This window comes from Suricata suricatta, chromosome 7, assembly GCF_006229205.1.
Source record: "Suricata suricatta isolate VVHF042 chromosome 7, meerkat_22Aug2017_6uvM2_HiC, whole genome shotgun sequence".
NCBI classification, from domain to species: domain Eukaryota; kingdom Metazoa; phylum Chordata; class Mammalia; order Carnivora; family Herpestidae; genus Suricata; species Suricata suricatta.
The window spans coordinates 83,308,858-83,319,712 of NC_043706.1; the positions used below are offsets into that span (position 1 = coordinate 83,308,858).

General features: G+C 41.7%; 1 protein-coding gene across 2 annotated transcripts in view; it reads right to left on the reverse strand.

Annotated features, from left to right (window-relative positions):
* GPR63 (G protein-coupled receptor 63) overlaps nt 1–9,362 on the reverse strand; it is a 49,252-nt gene extending 39,890 nt beyond the window's left edge. The window contains exons 1-2 of one of the 2 annotated variants that reach the window (XM_029945324.1): nt 9,145–9,362; nt 8,619–8,700 (exon numbers count right to left, since the gene is read on the reverse strand). The gene's annotated coding sequence lies outside the window, so the exon portion shown is untranslated. Of the gene's footprint in view, nt 1–6,898; nt 6,942–8,618; nt 8,701–9,144 lie in introns of those variants that run through there. The other variant, XM_029945325.1, reaches the window with a different exon arrangement.
* Nucleotides 9,363–10,855: the final 1,493 nt, after the last annotated feature.

Consider the following 10,855-nt stretch of genomic DNA (forward strand, 5'->3'; position numbering starts at 1 on the left):
AACTGATCCACCAAAAGACGTCAGTCATAGAAGTTATTAGAATATAAAATTTAAAATAAATAGCTGATATTATGAGTAGAAGACAAACATGAAAAAGAATCAAATAAGGTTCCAGAAATAAAAATACAATAACTATATCAAAAACAAAATCAACAAAGTGAAATATTATACATAGCTGAAATGAATTAGTAAACTACAAGGAGAAACATAAGTTTTCCCAAATGCAATCAAGACATTAAACGGGTAAGAAACAAGGAAGATAATATAGAAGGTCTAATAAGCATGCAATTAGAGTTCCAAAAGGAGATCTTTAAGTCAATAGAGAGGAAATATTCAAAAGATAATAAATATAAGTTTTCAGAATTCCTAAAAGATGCTAGTTCCCAGATGCAGTCTAATGCCAAGCAGATTTTTAATTCATATCCAGAAATAACAGATTGAAAATTCAGAAACAAGAGAGAGTAAGTAGAATATCTTTAAGGAGAGAGAGAATATCATGAGTATCTTTGAAAGATCTTAGAAGGAACCAGGGGGAGAAAACAGATTTCCCTACAAAGGAAAAAAAAAATTGACTTGACTGATTAATTCTCAATGGCAACAGTACAATTTAGAAAACAACAAAAGTATATTTCTTGCTGCACAAAGAAAATAACTGTCAAAATAGAATTCAATACCAAGGAGTCTTTCCAGAACCAAGGTGAAATAAAAGGATTATCACACACGAAAATATCTCTTTCTCTCTCTCTCTCTCTCTCTCTCTCTCTCTCACACACACACACACACACACACACACACACACACCCTCAATAAAGGAAAAGTAAAGCATATACTTCTGGCAGAAAAAGAAATGATCCCAAATCGAAGGTCTGACATCCAGGAACGAATGGTAAGGACAAGTACAAATACATAAATATCTTTATGTTAACAACAATGAAGATAATATTTAACTTAAAAGAGAAAAAAAATAGGCTAGGACTAAAACACACAACAACAAAAACATAGAAGTTGGAAATGAGTATCCTAAGAGTGAAAAAATTCTAAGGAATTTACATGTTTTTAAAAGAAGAATGGGGGCACCTGGGTGGCTCAGTCAGTTAAGTGTCTGACTCTTGATCCTGGCTCAGGTCATGACCTCACGTTCATGAGTTCAAGGCCCACACTGGACTCTGCATTATCAGTGTGGAGCCTGCATGGGATTCTCTCTCTCTCTCATTCTCCCTCTCTCTCTCTCTCTCTCTCTCTCTCTCTCTCTCTGTCCCTCTCCTGCTCAGACTCTCTCCCCTACCCTCTCTCTTTCTCAAAATAAATAATAAATAAACTTAAGAGAAAAGAAAAGAAAGAAAAAAGAAAAGGAAAATGTATTAGTCTGCTAGGGCTAACATAAAATACCACAGACTGGTGGTTTAAACAACAGAAATTTACTTTCTAATAGTTCTAGAACCTAGAAGTCCAAGATCAAGGCGATGTCAGCGTTGGTTTCTGGTGAGACCTCTCATCCTGGCTTACACTCTACCCTCACATGAACCTTCCACTGTGCATGTGCCGAAGGGACAAAGACCTCTGGGGTCTCTTCCTCTTTCTCGGATGAACACAATCTTATTATACACCCTATGTCCTCATGTAACCTTAATTGTCTCCTTATAGGCCCCGTCTCCAAATACAATCACATCGGGGATTAGAGCTTCAACATATGAATTCGGGGGGTGGCGGGGTGGATACATTTCAGTCCACACCAGAAAGCAAAGATATTAACTTTAGAGAGGATTAATATGACAATGCATAGTAGAACCATCTGGTTATATATTTTAAAAAGTAGCTACTGAGTATATAGCAATCTCCTAACCCTCAAAATAAAAAGAATAGGAAAGAAAGTGGAAAATCAATCTATCTAAAAGAAAGCACCAAAGGAGAGTAGAAAGACACTGAAAAAGTGTAACAGAAAATACATCATAATATGAGAATAAATGAATCTGAATATACCAGTCTTTATTCTAAATATAAAAAGACTAAACTCCAAAGCAATGATCCAGCTATATGCTATTTACAAGAGACACATCTAAAACCATTAGCTATGTCAAGGTGATCATAGAGTACCCTCTATCATTTTATTAGTATCAAAGAAAAAATATTAGAGGTGCCTGAGTGGCTCAGTCGGTTGGGCGTCGACTTCAGCTCAGGTCATGATCTCACAGTCCATGGGTTCAAGCCCCGCGTCCGGCTCTGCTCTGTGCTGACAGCTCAGAGCTTAGAGCCTGTCTTCAGATTCTATATCTTCCTCTCTCTCTCTCAGTCCATCCCCCACTGGCTCTCTGCCTCTCTCTATCTCAAAATAAAAATAAAGACATAAAAAAAATTTTTTAAAGAAAAAATATTAAGTCAAATAGAACTATAGTGGAGATCTTTTTTTTGAAAGACATAGAGTCAGAGAGTAAATGGGAGAGGGGCAGAGAGAGGGAGAAAGAGAATCCCAAGCAGGCTCCACACTGTCAGCGCAGAGCCTAATGAGGGTCCAAACTCACCAACCATGAAACCATGACCTGAGCTGAAATCATGAGTGGGAGGCTTACTCGACACTCAGGCATCCAGCACTATTAGAGATTTAGAAAGCCATTACATATAATAAAAAGTTTAATTTACATGACTATTTAAAAATCTGATCTTAAAAGCATCTAATATCAAACCTCAAAATATACAAAGCAAAGGTAAATTAGCAAGATGAAATTGACAAATCCATTATTATAATTTCTCAGTAAGTGAATAATCAAGGAGACAAAACTATTATTTAATTTAACAAAAAATTAAATAAAGAATATTTAAACAACACAGTTAATACTTTCATCTGACAGATACACATGGATCCACATGCAACACTGCACCCAGAAACTAGAGAATACACATTATTTTCAAGTTACACATGGAACATTTATTTAAAAAGAGAACATTTGCACTAGCCTATGAAGCTTAAATAAAAAAGTATCAAAGAACTGGTATGATAGAGACCACATGACCTGACCACATCATCAGTAAGTTCAAAATTAGCAGCAACAACAAAGTATGTTTAGAAGCTAGGAAACACCATTCTCAAGAAATCAGAGCAAACAGCACTACAGGATAACAAAAACACTACATAAAAATTTCTTTTTTTTTAATTTTTTAAATGTTTGCTTATTTTTGAAAGAGGAAGAGAGACAGGATGAGTAGGGAGGGGCAGAGAGAGAGAGAGGAAGACACAGAATCCAAAGCAGGCTTCAGGCTCTGAGCTGTCAGCACAGTGCCTGACGTGGGGCTTGAACTCACCAGCCCTGAGATCATGACTCAGTCAAGTCAGACACCTAACCAACTGAGCAACCCAGGTGCCCCCATAAAAATTTCTGATAAGCAGCTAATGTAGTGACCAGGGAAATTAACTATCCTCTAATAAGGCAAGATTCAAGTAAATGAGCTAAGTACCCAACCTAAGAATTTAGAAAAACAGCAGAATAAACCTGAAAACACAGAAGAAGGAAAATAAAAGAGCAAAAAAGAAAGAGAAAACAGCATATGATAGAGATGACAGACTGTGAGATCATGACCTGAGCTGAAACCAAGAAGAGCTAGACATTTAACCGACTGAGCCACCCATGTGCCTAAAATATTAACAAGTGTTATCGGTGGGGGTAATTTTTCTTTTTCTTTTTTTTTTTTTTTTTTTTTTTTGGTTTTAGGTGTTTTTTGGTTTTTTGCTTGTCTGGATTTTTTAAATGTTCTATGATGAACATGTATCACTCTCATCATAAGGAAAAAATATCTTTTAGAGCATAAGGATAAAAAGTAAAGATTTGAGGGGCCGCTGGATGGCTCAGTTGGTTAAGCCTCTGGCTCTTGATTTCAGCTCAGGTCATGACCTTATTGTTCCTGAGTTCAAGCCCCTCACTGTCAGTGCAGAGCCTGATTGGGATTCTCCACCCCTCTCTTTGCCCCTCCCCCACTCTCACTCATGCTCGCTCTCTCAACAGAAACTTTTTTTTTTGGAAGCATTTTTTAAAAAAAGAATAAAGAGGGGTGTCGGGGTGGCTCAGTGGGTTAAGTGGCTGACTTTGGCTCATGTCATGATCTCATAGTTCATAGGTTCAAGCTCCATGTCAGGCTCTGGGCTGACAGCTCAGAGCCTGGGGACTGTCTTCAGATTCTGTGTCTCCCTCTCTCTCTGACCCTCCCCTGCTCACACTGCCTCTCTCTTTCTCAAAAATAAATAAACATTAAAATAAAATGTTTTAAAACAAATAAAGATTTAAAACTTTACAATAGCAACTATTTACAAAATATGGAAATAAAAATGATAAGTTCCAAACATCATTAAACCTCTCTGGAGGAACAAATTTACCCACAGTCTATCATGAAAAATGAGGGAAACTTTAAATCCAAAACTCCTTTTATTAATGAGCTCAATTATTCAAAAAAAAGTAAAAATGTTTGAAGAAATACTGAGTGGGAACTAGCTAAAAGAATTAAAGAACAGACTTTCTGCTACTGTTAGACAGTAAAACCCAGAAGGCACTACGGTCTGTGCAAACTTAATTAAAATGGAGCAGGAAGACGGCCTACTTCACATACAGCCTAGAAGTAATAGCAAAACTCGGCTAAGATGATGAAAAGAACAGATTTTTATTACAAGTACACACTTGGGGGCGCCTAGGTGAGTCAGTCGGTTATGCATCCGTCAGACTCTTGATTTCGGCTCAGGTCACGATCTCACAATTGGTGAGTTCGAGCCACGTGTGGGGCTCTGCACTGACAGCGAGGATCCTGTTTGGGATTCTCTCTCAGCTTCTGCCCCTCCTCTGCTCATACTCTGTCTTTCTCAAAAATAAATAATAAATTTTAAAAAACAAGCACACACTTGTAGTTGTGTACAAAATGCAACATTTTTCCCTCTGGAAGACAATGGATGCTCTACCTGGATTCATCCCTTTCTACCACCCCCCACCCGCACCCCATGAATCTGTATCCTCCCAAAACCATCTTAGATCAAAAAACCCTGCGGCAGATACCCTCAGCCGAATACAGTACTGGACACCTGACATAAATGTTAACTGACTCTTAGGTAACTTTCATTTCAAACTCCTATTCTGCTCCAAACTTCCAGCATCTTTAAATGCCTGTGAATTGTTTTCTCTAAAATTTATTTTTTAAAAAAATAGGAAAAGGTGAAGGCATCTCCCTTTGGAAGGTAGCAGCTAGAATAGTCCCTTCTGCACCATGTCGTCAGGGCAGAACATTAGAATTTCCACATAGAAAAGTTTTGCCTAAAATATGTTTTCAATGCTTTAATGATATAGACAGGACTTAGTCAATTTGGGAGAAAAGAAGCTAATGAAGCAGTTTTGGTCAAAAGCCCCAAATTGTATATAAAACTTATGGTTAAAATGACACATAAGGGTTTCAACTGAAAATTATCTAGGAATTGATTAACATATATGTCAAGTGATTGGTTATTTGTACACTATCCGGCTGGGGACGTTTTTCAATCTAAATTGAACCTGGAAGAATACAATTTCTTTAGAATTATCACTCAAAGGAAATACTGATAATAATAGTGTTATTATTAATTTCAACATGTGATCACTAGACTACCCTCCTAACTGCTAATACATATTCTTCTACCTAAGATCTGAGAGCTCGTTTAAAATCCAACCTTCCCAACTCTTCCTTACATTTTTGATAAACATGAATGAGCTTTCAAATATGTTAAGCTACAGTTTCATGCTTGAATTTCCTAAATCTTCTGTCAGACACAGAAATGAGAACAAATTACTTTTACCAATTCTGTCCATATGTGCAAGCATGGAGGCTAAAAGGCACTTTATCCTATGTGTCAAAGTCAAAGACTTGGAACGGCTCACTGTCAGCCTCAGAAACCATTTTTTATGAGCATGGCACACTGCCTCAAACCAACTAAACATTAAAGCATGTTGGGCTGCCTAAACTGCAAATTATTTGGAGTGTTCTCCGTGTCTTGTGGTTCTGAAAGTACCTATTTTGCGGATCATCCAGTTAAAATGAGGGCCACATTTGACCTTAAACAAAAAATTCCCAGGAAACTGAAACGATAATTGACCAAGATCCCAACAGTTCTGAAAGACCATGAGCTCAGGCTCATAATCAAACATCTCAAATGTTATTTCTTAAAAGCCAAAGAGACACAACATAAACTCTGTGAAACACATTATTGTCTGTTTTAAGTAAACACTAAGAACTCACCCTAAAATACACCTCCATAGCTGCAAAAAGGAATAAAATTACCTCTTGAAACAAAGGGCATGTATAGCACATACAAGCAAAAATATAAACACGTCTTTTTTAAAAATGTTTTTTAAAAAAATGCCTAGCAAATAGAGCAAAAATCTGTCTAAAACATTATTTCATTTCTAATTTTCATAAACATATGCTGAACTGTAGCAGCTTCAGGTGTGAAATGTGATAAGAAATAACTCCAAAACTTGTAGTGATTATAGCACTGTATCATAGCAATTATTTTCCCAAGCATTAATGGGTACCTCTCTCAAATCAAATACTTATTCAGGGCGTTTCACAAGTTGGAGTATGAAAACTTCCCAAGCTTGGTCTCCCATGCCTTCGAGACCTACTCTCTTAGTCTTAGACCCATGGAGAATGTCCTGAAGGTCATTTTTGAAGTGTTAAAAAAGAAAACATCATATTGACATGCCAATTTTTTCCTAGAGACTCCTCCGCTGAAGATACATTACTGAAGCAGAAGAAATGTCTGGTTCAATCATGCACTGATGGGATAATTCAGTTCCATTTTAATAAACGTGGTTAAGATCATTGGCATATGGCTCCCTGGTCCAAGCCTGTGCAAGACCAAGAACATGTGGGAAGGCAGTATTTTTTAACTTACCTGATACTGATGAAACTGATGTAAATGCTGAAGAGACGACAAGCCTTAACAGGAAGTATTTTTAGTTTCTGATCTTTTAGACCTGTGTTGCTGGTGCATGTACATTATCAAGTATCTAAATAATTTCCCCTGTTACAGATATACAAATACATATATATGTAAGTATAGATAGAGACAGATAGACGTGGATTTTTTAATTCTATATATAAATTTGTGATATATACGGTTTCAAAAAGAATCATTCGGGGACACCTGGCTGGCTCAGCTAGTAGAGCACGCAACTCTTGATCTCATGGTGGTGAGGTCAAGCCCCATGTTGAGTGTAGAGCTTACATTAAAAAAAAAAAAAAAAAAAAAAGAGTATCATTCATAAAACAACCGTCTCCCATCAGATAAACCATACATAAAATCTCAAAATTTTTAAGTTTCCTAAAAAATTGTATATTATAGAAACTAAGTCCCACCCACCTTGAAACCCCAAATTCTTACTGAATGTGGTTCTCCTTTGTCTGAACTCTAGCAAACGTAAGGTAAATGATAACTGCTCTTAGGATCTTAAGTATGTGACTTTTTCTAAGCAAATTTTTTCTCAAGAAGATTCAGCTTGCTGTCAATTTTCTGAAAATGCTGGAATGGCACGTTCTTTTTTTTTTTGTTTGTTTGTTTCAGTTCTGGTATACTTGAGAGCAATGTGACAAAAGTTTGCTCGGAGATAAAAATTTATATCCCAAACAAGATGTTATAATACTAATACTTACCCTGTAACGACTTCCTTTTAAAATTTCCCCACTGCAAATGTTTCCTGTAACACTCCCTATTTTGGTAGGATTTTTTCACAGAGATTATACGTGACCCATGCAACTGAGAATTTAAAGACTTATGATAGTCTTTTCTTTAAACAAGCTCCCACATTCTATTTTAATCGTTTAAAATAATCTGGATGATGCCATCAATTATGTCACTAAAACTCTGGCTATGCAACACTTCACAAAATATAGAGATTTTTCATCAGCATCTTTGATTTGCAACTGACATCAGATGTACACAGTGTGAGTGGAGAAGACAGAAACAGGAGCAGACAGGTGTGGTAGAGACCTGAAGGTGTGAGAAAATGGGCTTCCTTCCCCCACAGAACACAGGAAAAAAGAAAACTTACCCATTTGTGTAATAAATGTACTCATATATTAGGTTTAATCAAATAACTACCCGAATTACATACCTCATTCAAGAGTAAAATTATTTGAAGTAATGCTGGATTATGCAAGAAATATGAGGGGTTTTTTTTTTATGATTTTAGAAATACTACCCTTAAAATTAGGGGGAGCCTTTTAGTCTAACACATAATGAAAACCATATTCACCAATAAACAAAGAGAAGATCCTATCTTGAAAAGGTAGAGTTAAAAACTCACCGAAAAAACTACATACCTACTACGGGGGATACCTGTACTCCGTAAGTGTCCAGACCAAGTCTATCTAGCCAGAGATGAAAGGATCACTTGGAAATTTTGGGTTGGCCCTAGCGGGGGTATCATAAAGATATATCGCCGGAGGGTTTTGTCTGCGTGTGTATGTTTGGCACGTCAAGGATATTCAAAACAAAAAAGGAGAAGACGAAGAAAAGAATGTTTCAAAAGGGGCGGGGAAGAGAGGACTAAAATCTGGGCGACGCTGAAAACCGACCCGGGCTGCAAGACAGACACACAGCGCCGCCGGCTTACCCACATGGAAGAGGCAAGCTCTCAGAACTGCTGGGGCTCCCGGGGAGCCTCCGGACTTGGGCAAGCGAGGTCCATTTCACCCCTAAGGAGGGACGAGAGCACAGTGTAAAAGTTCAAGAGAATTCCATCCCCTTCCTCTCACTCCCGGCACTTAGCTTCTGGAGGAGAAAGCCCCGCAGAGAAAATGCCGGCGTTGGGGGCCAACCTGCAGCCGCCGGTTTCCTAGAAGGCCTAACGCTCCGGCGGGCAGGGGGATGGCGCCAGGGGGCGCCGGGAGGCGCGGCGGGCGGCACCCGGGGAAACCGAGTCCCAGCCGGGCCCCCACCGGCCGGCGCGGTTGCCGAAACCGCTCAAGTCCAGCCGCACAACCTTCCCGACAAGCCGAGCTTCTCCTGCACAAGTTCGGTGTAAGCAGCTGCTCCTCCGCCACCCTTCCGCCCGACAGCACAGCCTCCCCAGCGCCGCGGAGCGACGGGCTCCCCGCGGGAGGCTACCCGTCCGGGGGGCCGGGGACCCCAAGTCTCACCTCATACAAAGGGCTGTGCGCGGGCGCCTGCGGCAGAGCCCAGGGCGCATGGCCCCCTCCAGTCCCTCCCGGAACTTTCCTGACATAGCACTTCTCTCCACTGCAGAAAACGCCGCTTCGAGGCAGAGGAGGAGGAGGAAGAGGAGGCGGCTGCGGTGGCGATCCAGGCGGCGGCGGCGGTAGCTGGAGCAGAAAGTGAGGAGCATCGCGGGCGAGCGCCGCCGCCTCCCAATCTGCCGAGGGGTTCCCGCCCCCAGGGTAACCAAAGCTCCCTCTTAAAGGCGCCCGCCGCGTTTCAGGACGCGAGGGGAGGAGGCGGAGGGGGGAGGAGGCGGAGGCGAGTCAGGAGGGAGGGGGCCGGCGGAGACGCCGCGGTTCCGGAGGCCGCGGTCCGGGCTGCCCCAGGGCTGCTGCTCTCCCGGGTTTCCGGCCGCTCCTCCGGCTCCCCGCCAGGTCTGGTGGCCCCTCCGCCTGGGCAAAGGTAGGACAAGCGCTGGCATCCGGCACCCGGGCGCCGCTCCCGCCGTTGGCTGGCGCCCCACCGTTGCCCCGGGAACTTCGCCCAGTCTCCTAACCGCCCCTTTCCTTTTTCAGGGTCCTGTCTTCCTGACCCCCACCGCAGCGCCGCTGTCGCCCGCGCCCCCGAAGCCCTTGCGCGCCGCTGGCGACTGCCCAGTGGAATTGCGTTCCCTCGCGTGTGTCCGGTATGTACTTCCTCTGTCTCCCACCCAGTGATGAGCGTCTCCCCCGGGAGCGCCGGACACTGAAATAACCAAAGGCCAGTAAGGTCTCTTAGACTGACCCCTGAAAGTGTCACTGACGAATGGCATGGTAGATTTGCCAACTTTGTTCTCCTCCAGTGGCCAATTGCCAGATGGCCTCCAACTGGATTACTCCAACTGTTGACTTTGACTTTCATCAGCAGAGATTAGCTATAAAGATCCTCAAACTCAGAATGTCTCTCCTGAAAAGATACCACCTGAAGACCTACGTGAAGCTGGAAAATGTTCCTTTAAAGTGACAAGTGATAGTATTTTTCCAACCATCATCAATATTTGTGATCACTGCTGAGACCACAGTGGAGTATGCGCAGTGTGGTGATGCCCCAGAGACACGCAGCATCAGCAGCCATCAACCTTAGAAACAGAACACAGTAACAGTGAGTGTGGGCAGCAGAGTTCTTTTTCTACCTTATGGCTCCAACTCCTGCTTCTTAGTACCCTGGGGCCTCAGGATAGGGTGACATTTGTACCGGCACAGCATCCTCTGGCCGACGCAAAGATGGGCCCTCAACTTAAGGTGAAGATCCCACCTGGGCTACAAAGACCTCCCCCCCCCCCCACAAGGAGATGGGCTTAGAGGGAGTGGTAGTTTCTAATGCCCACAAAAGCACTAACATCAGTAGCCTGAGACTGGACCTCAGTTCCTCCTCTCCTGGCACTTGCAGCTGTAATAACAAGCACGTGCTGACTTGTGGAGGAAGAGGGCAAGGAGACAATGTGCAAAAGGTTGGAGCAACTTCTTTTACAACGTGGGGAAGAAGTATGCCTTGGGCTCTATAGAAGCAGACCACCGAGGTGGTCCTTCCTGGAGCAAACATGAGGATCAGAGAAGAGGGAAGGTATCTTCCCTTTGTTTTCCTTTTCTTTCTCTTCTTTCTTTCTCTTCTTTCTTTCTTTCTTTCTTTCTTTTGGGGGGGGAGGAGGAGAAG